General features: G+C 35.6%; 1 non-coding gene across 1 annotated transcript; it reads right to left on the bottom strand.

The window, feature by feature from the left end:
* Positions 1-10,672: 10,672 nt before the first annotated feature.
* On the bottom strand, positions 10,673-10,779 carry LOC121216594 (small nucleolar RNA R71). The gene has a single exon (XR_005912775.1). It is a non-coding gene; the product is annotated as a small nucleolar RNA R71 (small nucleolar RNA).
* Between the last annotated feature and the right edge of the window lie 1,755 nt (positions 10,780-12,534).

Raw genomic sequence — 12,534 nt, 5'->3', positions numbered from 1 at the left:
TTTTGGTAAGTTTCGACAATTGAACATATGAGTTGATATGTCATGAATAAGACTTAGTTTTGAATTGATTTGAATGTATTATATTGGCTTGTGAAAGTGTTGATGTAGGAGAAATACAAATTGGGTGAGAACTAACACTTGAAAATGGCCTTATTTTGTCCACACGAGCAAAGACACGAGCGCATGTCTAAGACGTGTGTGACACACAGCCTAGCACAGAGGCATGTGATTTGGCCGTGTGTCCCCTGTATCTTTAAAATTTCAAAAAAGAATGCTTAGAATTGATCACACGGCCTAACACACGGGCGTGTGGCTTGGCTGTGTGACCCCTACACCTATATACAGCCTAGCACACGGGTGTGTGACTTGGCCGTGTGACCTAAGTCAGAGAGTTACACGGGTATGGACACGGGCTGGCACATGGTCGTGTACCCTATTTCAAATGCCCACACAACCTGAAACACGGGCGTGTCTCTTGATGGCCTGACTACACGGCCTCAGGGGCTCATTTAAGGGACAATAGGATCCATTTTTGGTAAGAATGTTAAATGTTATGAAACATTTTTATTTGATTTGTAAATTATGGTAATGCTCCGTAACCCTATTTCGATGACAAATACGGGTTAGGGGTGTTACATGTATTGGTATCAGAGCTACAGTTTAGCAAAGTCTCAGACTAACGTAACGTATATAAGTCTAGCTATACATGTCATTATATAACCTGCGATAGTGTGATATCTCTTGACCATTTTAAACATCTTTTTCATATAGTAATGCCATCCAACAGAGCTAATTCTGAAAAGGCTGAGAGCAATGCTCAAGCTTTAGTTCAAAGGGCATCCTCAAGTAGTAGAAGGCCTATATCTGAGGGCCGAGGAGGAGAGGCTAAAGAAGCCTTCATCCAAATGATGAATGAGTGGTTTATAGAATTTGTAACAACAAACCCGGTTGTATAATGAACTCTACCCCCTCTTGTTTCTCAACCGGTTCCCGATATGCCACAAGGTATAGAACTTGTTAGAATTGGTAAGCCTCTTGTAGATAAAATTTAAATATATAGGGTAGAAGAATTCAGAGCTACCGTTGAAGATAATCCTAAAAGGGCTGAATTCTGGTTGGAAAATACTATCATGATTCTGGATGAATTGTCTTGTACACCATCTGAATGTCTAAAATGTGTTGTATCACTGCTAAAAGACTCAGCTTGCTAGTGGTGGAACACTTTAATTTCTATTGTATCGAAGGAGATGGATACTTGGGAATTTTTTGAAACTAAGTTCAAAAAGAAATATATCAGTCAGAGATTTCTTGATCAGAAATGAAAAATAATTCTGGAGTTGAAATAGGGGCATATGATTATATCTGAGTATGAAAGAGAAATTTTTCGACTGAGTAAGTATGCTAGAGAATGTATCCAGACTGAAATCGCAATTTGTAAATGGTTTAAAGAGGGTCTGAATGAATATATAAAATTACTAGTTCTGATTCTTAAAATAAAATAATTTGTTGTACGTGCTGACCAGGCATACAAAGCTGAAGAGCTTAGTAAAGAGAAAAGACAGGCTAAGATAGAAGCCAGAACTTCAAGGAAAAGATTTACGGGAAAGTCATATCAGTCAGCCTCAAAGAAATCAAAGAAAAATTTTGATCGTTTTACTACCTCCACGAGGTACTCTGGGAGAGATAGAGGTATTCAACGTTCTAGTTTAAGATCTCAGGCTGCATCTGTAGCAAGTGCAGGCAGTGTTAGAACTACCAATCCCAGATGCAAGCATTGTAATGAACTTTATTTTAAAGAATGTCGCATAAAAAGTGGAGCTTGCTTTAGATATTATTCCTTTGACCACTATCTGAGAGATTGCCCGGAAAAGCATGAGAAAGATACTATTCAAACTTTCAGGCCGAGCAATCCTGCCACGAAAGGTAGACCACATCGTAATCCCGGTAATGTGAGTGGTACTCGAGGTACGAAAAAAGATTCAACTGTTAGATATGAAGCATAAGCACTAGCCAAAACATATGTTATTCGTGCACGTGAGGATGGTTTTGCACCCGATGTTATTGCTGGTACTTTTCGTCTTCTTGATATTGATATAATTGCTTTGATTGATCCTGGTTTAACACATTCATACATTTTCACAAATTTAGTGTTTAATAAAAAATTTTCTGTTGAGTCTACTGAATTTTTGGTTAAAGTATCATACCCCCTAGGCCAGTATATGATGGTGGATAAAATTTGCAAGAATTTCCCGTTAATGATACGGGGTTTCTGTTTCCCGGTTGATTTGATATTATTTTCATTTAATGAATTTCATGTGATTCTGGGTATGGATTAGTTAACTCAGCATGATACTATGGTAAATTGTAAACAGAAGCATATTGTGCTAAAATGTCAGAATGGTGAAATGCTCTGTATTGAATCTGATAAATTGGATGGTTTGTCTAATGTGATATCAACTTTGTCAGTACAGAAATATGTCAGAAAAGGATATGATGATTACCTTGCTTATGTGTTGGATACTAAAGTGCCTGAATCAAAGATTAAATCAGTGCCAGTGGTTTGCGAATATCCTAATGTGTTTCTGGAGGAGTTACACAGATTACCGTCGATCAGAGAAGTAGAATTTTCTATAGATCTTGTACAGGGAACAACACCAATATCTATAGTACCATACAGAATGGCTTCTACTGAAGTAAAGGAGTTGAAAGCACAGTTGCAAGAACTAACTGATAAGGGTTTTGCTTGACCCAGTTATTCACCATAGGGTGCACTGGTTCTGTTTGTTAAGAAAAAGAACGGATCATTAAGATTGTGTATTGATTACAGAGAACTCAATAAAGTCACAATTAAGAACAAGTATCCATTGCCTCGTATTGATGACTAGTTTGATCAGTTGAAAGGTGCCACAGTGTTTTCAAATATTAATCTTCGTTCTGGTTATTATCAATTACGAGTGATAGACTCAGATGTGTCAAAAACAACATTTAGAACTAGGTACGAACATTATGAATTTCTTGTGATACCGTTTGGCTTGACTAATGCACTAGCAGTATTTATAGATTTAATGAATAGAATTTTTAGACAGTATCTGGATAGATTTGTCGTTGTATTCATTGATGATATAATGGTATATTCTTGAGATGAAAATGAACATGCTGATCATTTGAGAATTATTCTGCAAACTCAGCGTGAAAAACAATTCCATGCTAAATTTAGCAAGTGTGAATTTTGGCTTCGAGAAGTTGGTTTTCTAGGACATATAGTGTTAGCTGAAGGTATTAGAGTCGATTCGAGTAAAATTTCAGCTATTGTTAATTAGAAGCCATCGAAAAATGTGTCTGAAGTTAGAATTTTTCTAGGATTAGCCTGTTACTATCGAAGATTTGTACAAGGGTTTTCAATGATAGCTTCGCTGATGACACGATTGTTGCAAAAAGATGTGAAATTTGAGTGGTTTGATAAATGCTAGCAAAACTTTGATTGGTTCCAAGCCCTATTGACCGAAGCACCAATTCTAGTTCAGCCTGAATCGGGTAAGGAATTTGTGATTTACAGTGATGCATCATTTAATGGCTTAGGTTGTGTTTTGATACAAGAAGGTAAAGTAATAGCATATGCTTCTAAACAGCTTAAACCACATTAAAAGAATTATCTGATACATGATTTAGAATTGGCATCTATTGTTTTTGCACTGAAAATTTGGCGACACTATTTCTTCGGTGAAAAGTGTCATATATTCACCGATCATAACAGTTTAAAGTATCTGATGTAGTAAAAAGATTTGAATCCGAGACAACGGAGATGGCTTGAACTGTTAAAGAATTATGATTTGGTAATTGATTATCATATGGGAAAAGCAAATGTAGTTGCAAATACTCTGAGTAGAAAGTCTTTGTTTGCTTTCCAAGCAATGAATACCTGATTGACATTGTCTGATGATGGTTCGATTTTAGCTGTAAAAGCTAGACCGACATTTCTATAGCGGATTTGTGAAGCCCAAAAAAATGATGTTGAGTTCCAAGCTAAGAGAGTGCAATATAAGTTAAATCTCGATTTAGAGTTTCTGAATGGACCTGATGATTGTCTATTATTTCAAGGTAGGATTTGTGTACCGAGAACTTTAAAGCTTGTACAGAAGATTTTGCATGAAGCTCATAATGGTACTATGTATGTTCATCCGGGGAGTAATAAAATGTACAATAATTTGAAAAAGATGTACAAGTGGCCGAATATGAAATTTGAATTTGTGTCTAGATGTTTGATATATCAACAAGATAAAGCTAAACATGAGGTACCTTCGGGATTATTACAGCCAGTCACGATACCGAAATGGAAATGGGAAAGAGTTAATATGGACTTTGTGTCAAGATTACCCCTATATCCGAAAAAAAAAGATGTCATTTGGGTAATCGTTGATCGCTTAACAAAGTCTATACATTTTATTCTAGTACGTTTGGATTTCCCACTTGACAGATTGGCTGAATTATATGTTTCAGAAATTTTTAGACTATATGGAGCGTCAATCTCCATTACTTCAGACAGAGATCCTTGGTTTATATCCAGATTCTGGAACAAGTTACAAGAGGCTCTGGGTACTCAATTACATTTCAGTACTGCATTTCATCCTCAGATAGATGGCCAATCTGAACATGTGATTCATATTTTTAAAGAAGCGATGCTGTGTATTAGAATTCTATGGCAATTGGGAAAAATATTTGTCGTTAGTCGAATTCATATACAATAATAGTTATCAGTCAAGTATTAAAATGGCACCGTATGAAGCTCTGTATTGTCGTAAATGTAGAACTTTGTTGTATTGGACTGAGCTCAGTGAGAAAAAGATACATGGAGTTGATCTGATCCCTGAAACCGAGGAAAAAGTGAAAGTGATCCGAGATATTTTAAAAGCAACTTCTGATCGTCAAAAATCCTTTGTGGATCTTAAATGAAAAGAAATGGAGTTTCAAGTTGGCGACAAGGTATTCTTGAAATTTTTGCCTTGCAAGAAAGTTCTTCGGTTTGGTCGCAAAGGAAAATTGAGTCTGCGATTTATCAAGCCATATGAAATTACTAAAAGAATAAGACCTATTGCATACCGGTTGTCTTTACCATCGAAACTAGAAAAGATCACAATGTCTTTCACGTGTCTATGTTATGAAGATATCGGTTAGATCCTGCACATGTTATCTCTCTGACAGATGTTGAAATTCAGCCTGACATGACTTACAGTGATGAACCGATCAGAATTCTGGCACGTGAGACAAAAGAACTAAGAAATAAAAAGGTTGCTTTAGTAAAAGTACTCTAGCAACGGCATGGAATAGAAGAATTTACCCGGGAACCAGAAGAAACTATGAGAAAGCAATACCCGAACCTCTTTACTGGTAAGATTTTTAAGGATGAAAATTTTTAAGGGGGAAGAGTTGTAATAGCCCGTTTTCAGTGAAATCGAAACAGTGGTTTCAAGACCACAAATTTAAACTTGTAAGAAAAATTATTTTAAAATTATTTTATGGTCTACCTTATGGTCTACCGATTACATGTTTAATTGATAAAAGGACCAAATTGCATGAAATGCAAAAGTTGAGTCTAGTAGCTATAAGTATCAAATAGCTATGGAATTCAAAATTTTAGGTCCTTATATAGCAACTAGACCATTAATAGGAGTTATTAGATAAATATGATAATTCATCCATGGAAAATTAAATAAAAAATGACTAAATTCGAAAGATGAAATAAAAAGATGACATTTTAATTAAATAAGAAATATCATCATTTTATATCTTCTTTCTCAAATTAAAGACATGAAAACCGTAGTAACGGGTGTTGAATTCAAGCAAGCTATTTTTCCTTAATTAGGTATGTTTTCTTGTCCCTTTTTTAATAATTTTCATATTTTTGAGATCGTAATAGCTTAATCTAGTTATCTCGGGGATTAATTTGTAAAGTTATCAAAGTGTTAGGATTATTCTATGGATGAATATAGTTGAATTATGAAATTTCATGGTAGAAAATGAAAGGTTGTTGATAGATAAACAACTTTTGTAAAGTGAATTTTGATGAAGTTGTGATTTAGGCACTAAATTGTAAAGATGTAAAATTCATGGAAAAATTCTGAATTTCATGAAATACATGGGTTGTTAATGTTACATGTAAAAATTGGCTAGGCTTGGAATAAGGATTAAATTGCATGAATTTCATTTTCCGAGCCTAAGGATGAAATCGTAATTAAATAAAAGTATAAGGGCAAAATAGTAATTTTGCTTAAACTATGAATTTGATTGAATTGAATATGAATTGTATTAAATTTAGCTAAATTTACTCGTATAGATCTAGATGGACCAAATACAGAATTGGATCGAGGAAAAGAAAAAGTATCGGATTAGTAAAGTACAATTCACGAACACTTGTCAAGGTAAGTTCGTGTAACTAAATTGTATATTTATATGATTGAATGGAATGTTGTGTATGTGAATTGTGTAATTGCCAAGTATGAAAATAAATCACATATCTGTAATTGTCTGACAAATATTAAGTCCCGTTTGAATAAGTGAGAATCGATGGATACAGGGTTCCCGAATTGGTTGTGGTCCTGCATATGTTACGGACAGACCAAAGCTTGAAAGAGTGTCCCGTTATTAGCCCTCTCAAGCTTCTCGTTATATGTTTCCTACATGCTTCCTGTTAATAACTCTTCAGACCATCTTGATCGTTTGTGATCCTGTATGTGTTGTGGACAAACCGCAGCTCTCATGATATATGGCTCTTTGGAGCTTCCCGATTAAAAGCTCTTTGTAAGCTTCCTGATTAATGGCTCACCGGAGCTTCCTAATATGGCTCGCTTGAACTTCCCAATATATGGTCATCCAGAGCTTCTTGATTAATGGCTTTTCACTAACATGAGCTTCCTGAATATGGCTCTTCTGAGCTTCCTATTATACAGCCCATATAAGCTTCCCCTTACATGGCTGACATGAGCTTCTTGTTATATAGCTCGAGGGACAGCTTCTCGTTTATGTGCTCATATGAGCATTCCCAAATATTAATTGACGGATAATAGTTTTGTACACTTAAAGTCTACTACCTGTGTATCCATCAATTATTTCAAATAAATTCAACAGGAAAAATTCCGACATGGAATAATCTAAACTTGAGATGAATTATTATGGAAATGTATATGATATATGAACATATGATTTGGAAAACATATATAAATGAAAATTGTTACACGATGAGCTCATCATTGTTTCTTAATATTCACATGAAGTACATGACTAACATGTGTCTTGAGGTTATATGTGTATAGGCAAATTGCCAAATTTCTTTGGATGAATTTTGCATTCTTACTTAAAATGTAAATGAATGCTAAGTTAATTTTGCGTTATACGAACTTACTAAGCATAATATGTTTAATCTATTTTACATTCCTCTGTTCCATAATAATTAAGAAGTTCGTTGGGTTGAAAACTTGGCGGACATATCATCACACTATCCAGCGGCTCATCTCGGTATATTTAGTAAATCAACTTTGGTTATAATGGCATGTATAAGTTAAATATGACCAATGATTCAATGTAAATGTTTGATTGTAAATAGCCATTAGAATGGCTTGTGAATGACATATTTTGATGAGTTTATATATGGTCTTAATGTGTTTGATAAGTGTTTGAATTGGTTAAATGATGGAAATTATACTGGCTCATTATTGATTGATTGAGTTAGTATATTCGGTAAAATATGCATATATGTATGTATGGTTGTTTTGGTAAGTTTGGGCAATTGAACACATGAGTTGATATGTCATGAATATGACTTAGTTTTGGATTGATTTCAATGTATTGTATTGGCTTGTCAAAGTTTTAAAGTGTTGATGTAGGAGAATACAAATTGGGTGAGAAATAAGGCTTGAAAATGGCCTTATTTTGTCCACATGGGCAGAGTCACGGGCGTGTGTCTCAGCCGTGTGTGACACACGGCCTAGCACATGGGCGTGTGATCTGGTCGTGTGTCCTCTACATCTTTAAAATTTCAAAACAGAATGCTCAGAATTGATCACACGGCCTGGCACAAGGGCGTGTGGCTTGGTCGTGTGACCCTTGCACCTATACACAGCCTAGCACACGGGAGTGTAACTTGGCCGTGTGACGTAAGTCAGAGAGTTACATGGGTATGAAAACGGTCTTGGACACGGCCGTGTGCCCTGTTCCAAATGCCCACACGGCCTGAGATATGAGAGTGTCTCTTTGCCTTGTGAGCCACATGGCCTAACCCCACGGGCGTTTGTCCCCTACACCTAGGAAAAATTATGAAATTTCGCGAAAAATTTTCTGAGTACCCGGTTTAGTCTCGACTTGTTTCTAATTCATATTTTGGGCCTCGAAGGCTCATTTAAGGGACAATAGGATTCATTTCTGGTATGATTGTTAAATGTTATGAAACATCTCTATTTGATTTTTAAATTTTGGGAATGCTCTATAACCCTGTTTCGGCGATGGATACGGGTTAAAGGTGTTACACGTGTGTTACACACGGGTTAAAGGTCATTTTCAAGCCATTTTTCTCACCCAAAGCCTATCCATTTACACAACACAAATGTACCTATATTCACATATTCAGAACACACTTAATATATGCATATACAAGCTTAAACATCAATATAACTAACCATTCAACCAATATGCCAAAATGACACCTCCATCTCAACAATCAATCTTGATCAAATACTTATGAAATTCATCCATAATTCAATCAACCATAGTGGTTACATGTACCATCTAGCTTAATAAATTTACCAACTACCAAACACATTTAAGGCTAAAAAAATTAGTCATTAACAACTTATCTACCATCTCATTACATACCAACCAACATTTCAAATAAACACATTTTAGCATAACAAAGAACAACTCATGACATACATATTTTAACTACTATACCAACTTCCATCATTTAATCACCACAACACCAAAATAACAACCATTACAAGGTCAAATGTATACATGCCAACATAGTACCATTTCATCACTCCAACTACCATAATCACAAACCAAAAACATAATGGCTAATTTCATCAAACAAAACACATATACATGTCATTATAACCATGACTCAAAATCATCAAAATCTACCGATATAGCTGATGGATAGTGTGATGGATCTCCGACAAGCTTCCAAATCGAACGAGCTTTCGGTTATCTAAAAACATGAGAGAAACAACACAAAGTAAGCATTCAATACTTAGTAAGTTCGTAAATCATAAACAATGCTTACCGTTTTAATATAAAAGCTTAAAAGCAATTAATGAACTAATCCAACATAGCTTGGCACAAGCCTAAGCACCAACAACAATTCAAGTTAGTGATTAACGCATAACTTAGCCAAATTCATCACATAGTAATAAGCATTCATGTAATTAACATACAAGCATTCATACTAATATGAACATTGCTAGTAAACTTTATCACCAACATCTCATAACTTTTTAATGCTTCATAGCATTACTAATTGAAGCTTCTTCGTTCCTCCTCTTTTGTATACCCGTTGAACCACTAGAATAATATCGAATACACGGGAGTCTCACATACTGTGTGCTAACATATGGTCGAAACCATTTTTTCTCTGATCTTATATAAATGCTCTCTCTATAGCTATAAGTTGGTCTGCTTACACAAGCTGTCGGTCGTAACGTAGCTACATGATACTACTCACATAAGCTATCAAGTAACCGTAACACATGCTAGAAACTCAGCCACCGATAGAACGTTCAGGACCAGCACTCAAACCACGGTAACCCTAACGACATGTCATTTGTATCATATATATTCATAAGGTTCAAACGGGATCCTAAAGTCATCGAAACTTCGTTGGATCTTCCCATAGAGTCATAATATTAAAATACAACATAATAGCATTTAATTTAAAGCGTATTAAAACATTAATTAAATTTACGAACTTACCTCGATTACAAACGAAAGAACACGATCAACTAATCCAACACTTTTTCTTTTCCCCGATCTAAATCCGTACGAGGCTTTTCTTGATCTAAATAATCAACTTTAACTCATTTAAACTTCATTCTATCCAATTCAATCCAAAAATCATATTTTAGTAAAATTATATTTTTGCTCCTATAATTTTGATTTCATTTGAATTTAGTCCCTAACTCATAAAATGAAAATTCATGCAATTCTCCATTAACCCACCATAGCTGAATTTCAAATAGGTCCCTAGAAAGGCTTACATTTCATTTATTTCACAATTTCACCATGAATATTTTTTTATTTTTTAATTTAATCCCTAAAAGATGAACGTCAAAAATTTGAATCAAGGAAATGGAGAAAACCTTGCTCAAATTTGAATCAAGGGATAGAGCTTTGAGACAATATGTTCAAGTTGAAGCCAGTCATGTTCCAAATACTTCAGACAGTGGGAAAATTCAGTGGAATGCCTACCGAAGATCTTCACCTACTCTTAAGACTGTTTATGGAAGTAAGTGATTCTTTCAAGTTAGCCGGAGTATCTGAAGATGCATTACGATTGAAGCTGTTCCCATATTCACTAAGGGATAAAGCTCAAGCTTGGTTGAACTCATTACCACCAAACTCAATTTCAACATGGCAAGAGTTAGCAGAAAAATTCCTTATGAAGTATTTCCCGCCTAGCAAGAATGCTAAGTTGAGGAACGAGATGACTAATTTCCAACAAATGGATGATGAGTCATTGTATGAGGCATCGAAAAGGTATAAAGAATTATTACAAAAGTGCCCTCATCACGGAATCTTACATTGCATACAACTTGAGACATTTTATAATGGTTTCAATGCTCACACGAGGATGGTAGTAGATGCTTGTGCTAATGGTGCTCTCATTTCTAAGTCTTATAATGAGGCTTATGAAATCATTGAAAGGATTGCCAGCAACAATTATCAATGGCCAACCAATTGAGCATCATCAGGAAGACGAGTCACTGGAATACATGAAGTAAACGCTCTTACTTCACTCACATCTCAAGTATCATCAATATCCTCAGTGTTAAAAAATCTTACTACTATTAGGTGTAACAGTTTTGCAGCACAACCACTGAATCAATTTGAAAATGTAGCCTGTGTTTATTATGGGTAAGGACATTTGTTCGAAGAATGTCCATCGGACCCAGAATCTATGTATTACATGGGTAACTAGAACGAAAATCGGGGAAGGCAAGGGCTGCAATCCAATTTCTATAACCCATCATGGCTAAGCCACCCAAATTTTTCCTAGAGTAACCAAAGGGCAGGAACTAGTAACAATTATGTCCAACCTAGATCAACCCAGCCACTTAGTTTTTCCCAACAAGCTCAAAAACCAACCCAAGCTGAACCATCCAATAGCCTAGACAATCTATTGAACGCATATATGGCGAAAAATGATGCCTCTCTAAAGAATTTGGAAAATCAAGGTGGCCAGCTTGCAACTGAACTCAAAAACCGACCACAAGGTGCTTTACCTAGTGATATGGAGAATTTGAGGAATCCAAGGAAGGAGTATTGTAAAGCGTTAACATTGAGGAGTCGAAAGACTTTAGATCCCAATTCTGTCGAAGTTGAGAAGGAGTCAGCTGACGCTCAAGACTCAGAGGAAGTTCAACCGAGTATTGAAATTCCAGTTTCACCAGAAATTGAATCTATAAAATTCGACAAGGTAACTTCTAAACCAGCTAATTCTGATCAACTAATAACTCCGTTAGATGCAAAATTGCCACAGAAAATAAATCAACCAGTTCCAGTAAAGAAACCTCCACCACCCTACTCTCAAAGACTTTAAAATTAGAAGTAGGAAATTCAATTCAAGAAGTTCCTAGACGTACACAAGCAACTTCATATCAACATCCAATTGGTTGAAGCCCTTGAACAAATGCCGAACTACGTCAAATTCATGAAGGATATCCTATCTAAAAAATTAAGGCTTGGAGAATTTGATATGGTAGCCCTAAAGAAGGAATGCAGTGCATATCTTCAAGACAAACTACCCCCAAAATTGAAGGATCCTGGGTGTTTTACCATACCTTGCACTATTAGAGCAACATATTGTGGTAAGGCACTATGTGACTTGGATGCGAGTATCAACTTGATGCCCATGTCAATATTTAGAAAGTTGAGGATAGGTGAAGTTAGACCTACTACGGTTACACTTCAATTAGCAGATCGATCCTTAGCACATCCAGAAATAAAAAATTGAGGACGTATTGGTACATGTAGATAAATTTATCTTTCCTATTGACTTTGTGATTCTAGACTTTGAAGTAGACAAAGAGGTGCCAATCATCCTAGGAAGACTATTCTTAGCAACCGAAAGGACCCTTATTGATGTGCAGAAGGGCGAGCTTCCTATACGTGTTCAGGATGATCAGGTAACATTTAACGTTTTTAAGTCCATGTGATTTCCTAACACAATTGATTATTGTTCTGCAATGTCTGATTTAGAGGATTTAATCGTAGAGAAGGAACTCAATTATGTTGAGGACCCATTGGAACAAATTTTGACATCAGATCCTC

This window comes from Gossypium hirsutum, chromosome D04 (genome assembly GCF_007990345.1).
Source record: "Gossypium hirsutum isolate 1008001.06 chromosome D04, Gossypium_hirsutum_v2.1, whole genome shotgun sequence".
NCBI lineage: Eukaryota > Viridiplantae > Streptophyta > Magnoliopsida > Malvales > Malvaceae > Gossypium > Gossypium hirsutum.
This window is presented reverse-complemented; position numbering and strand designations above follow the sequence as displayed.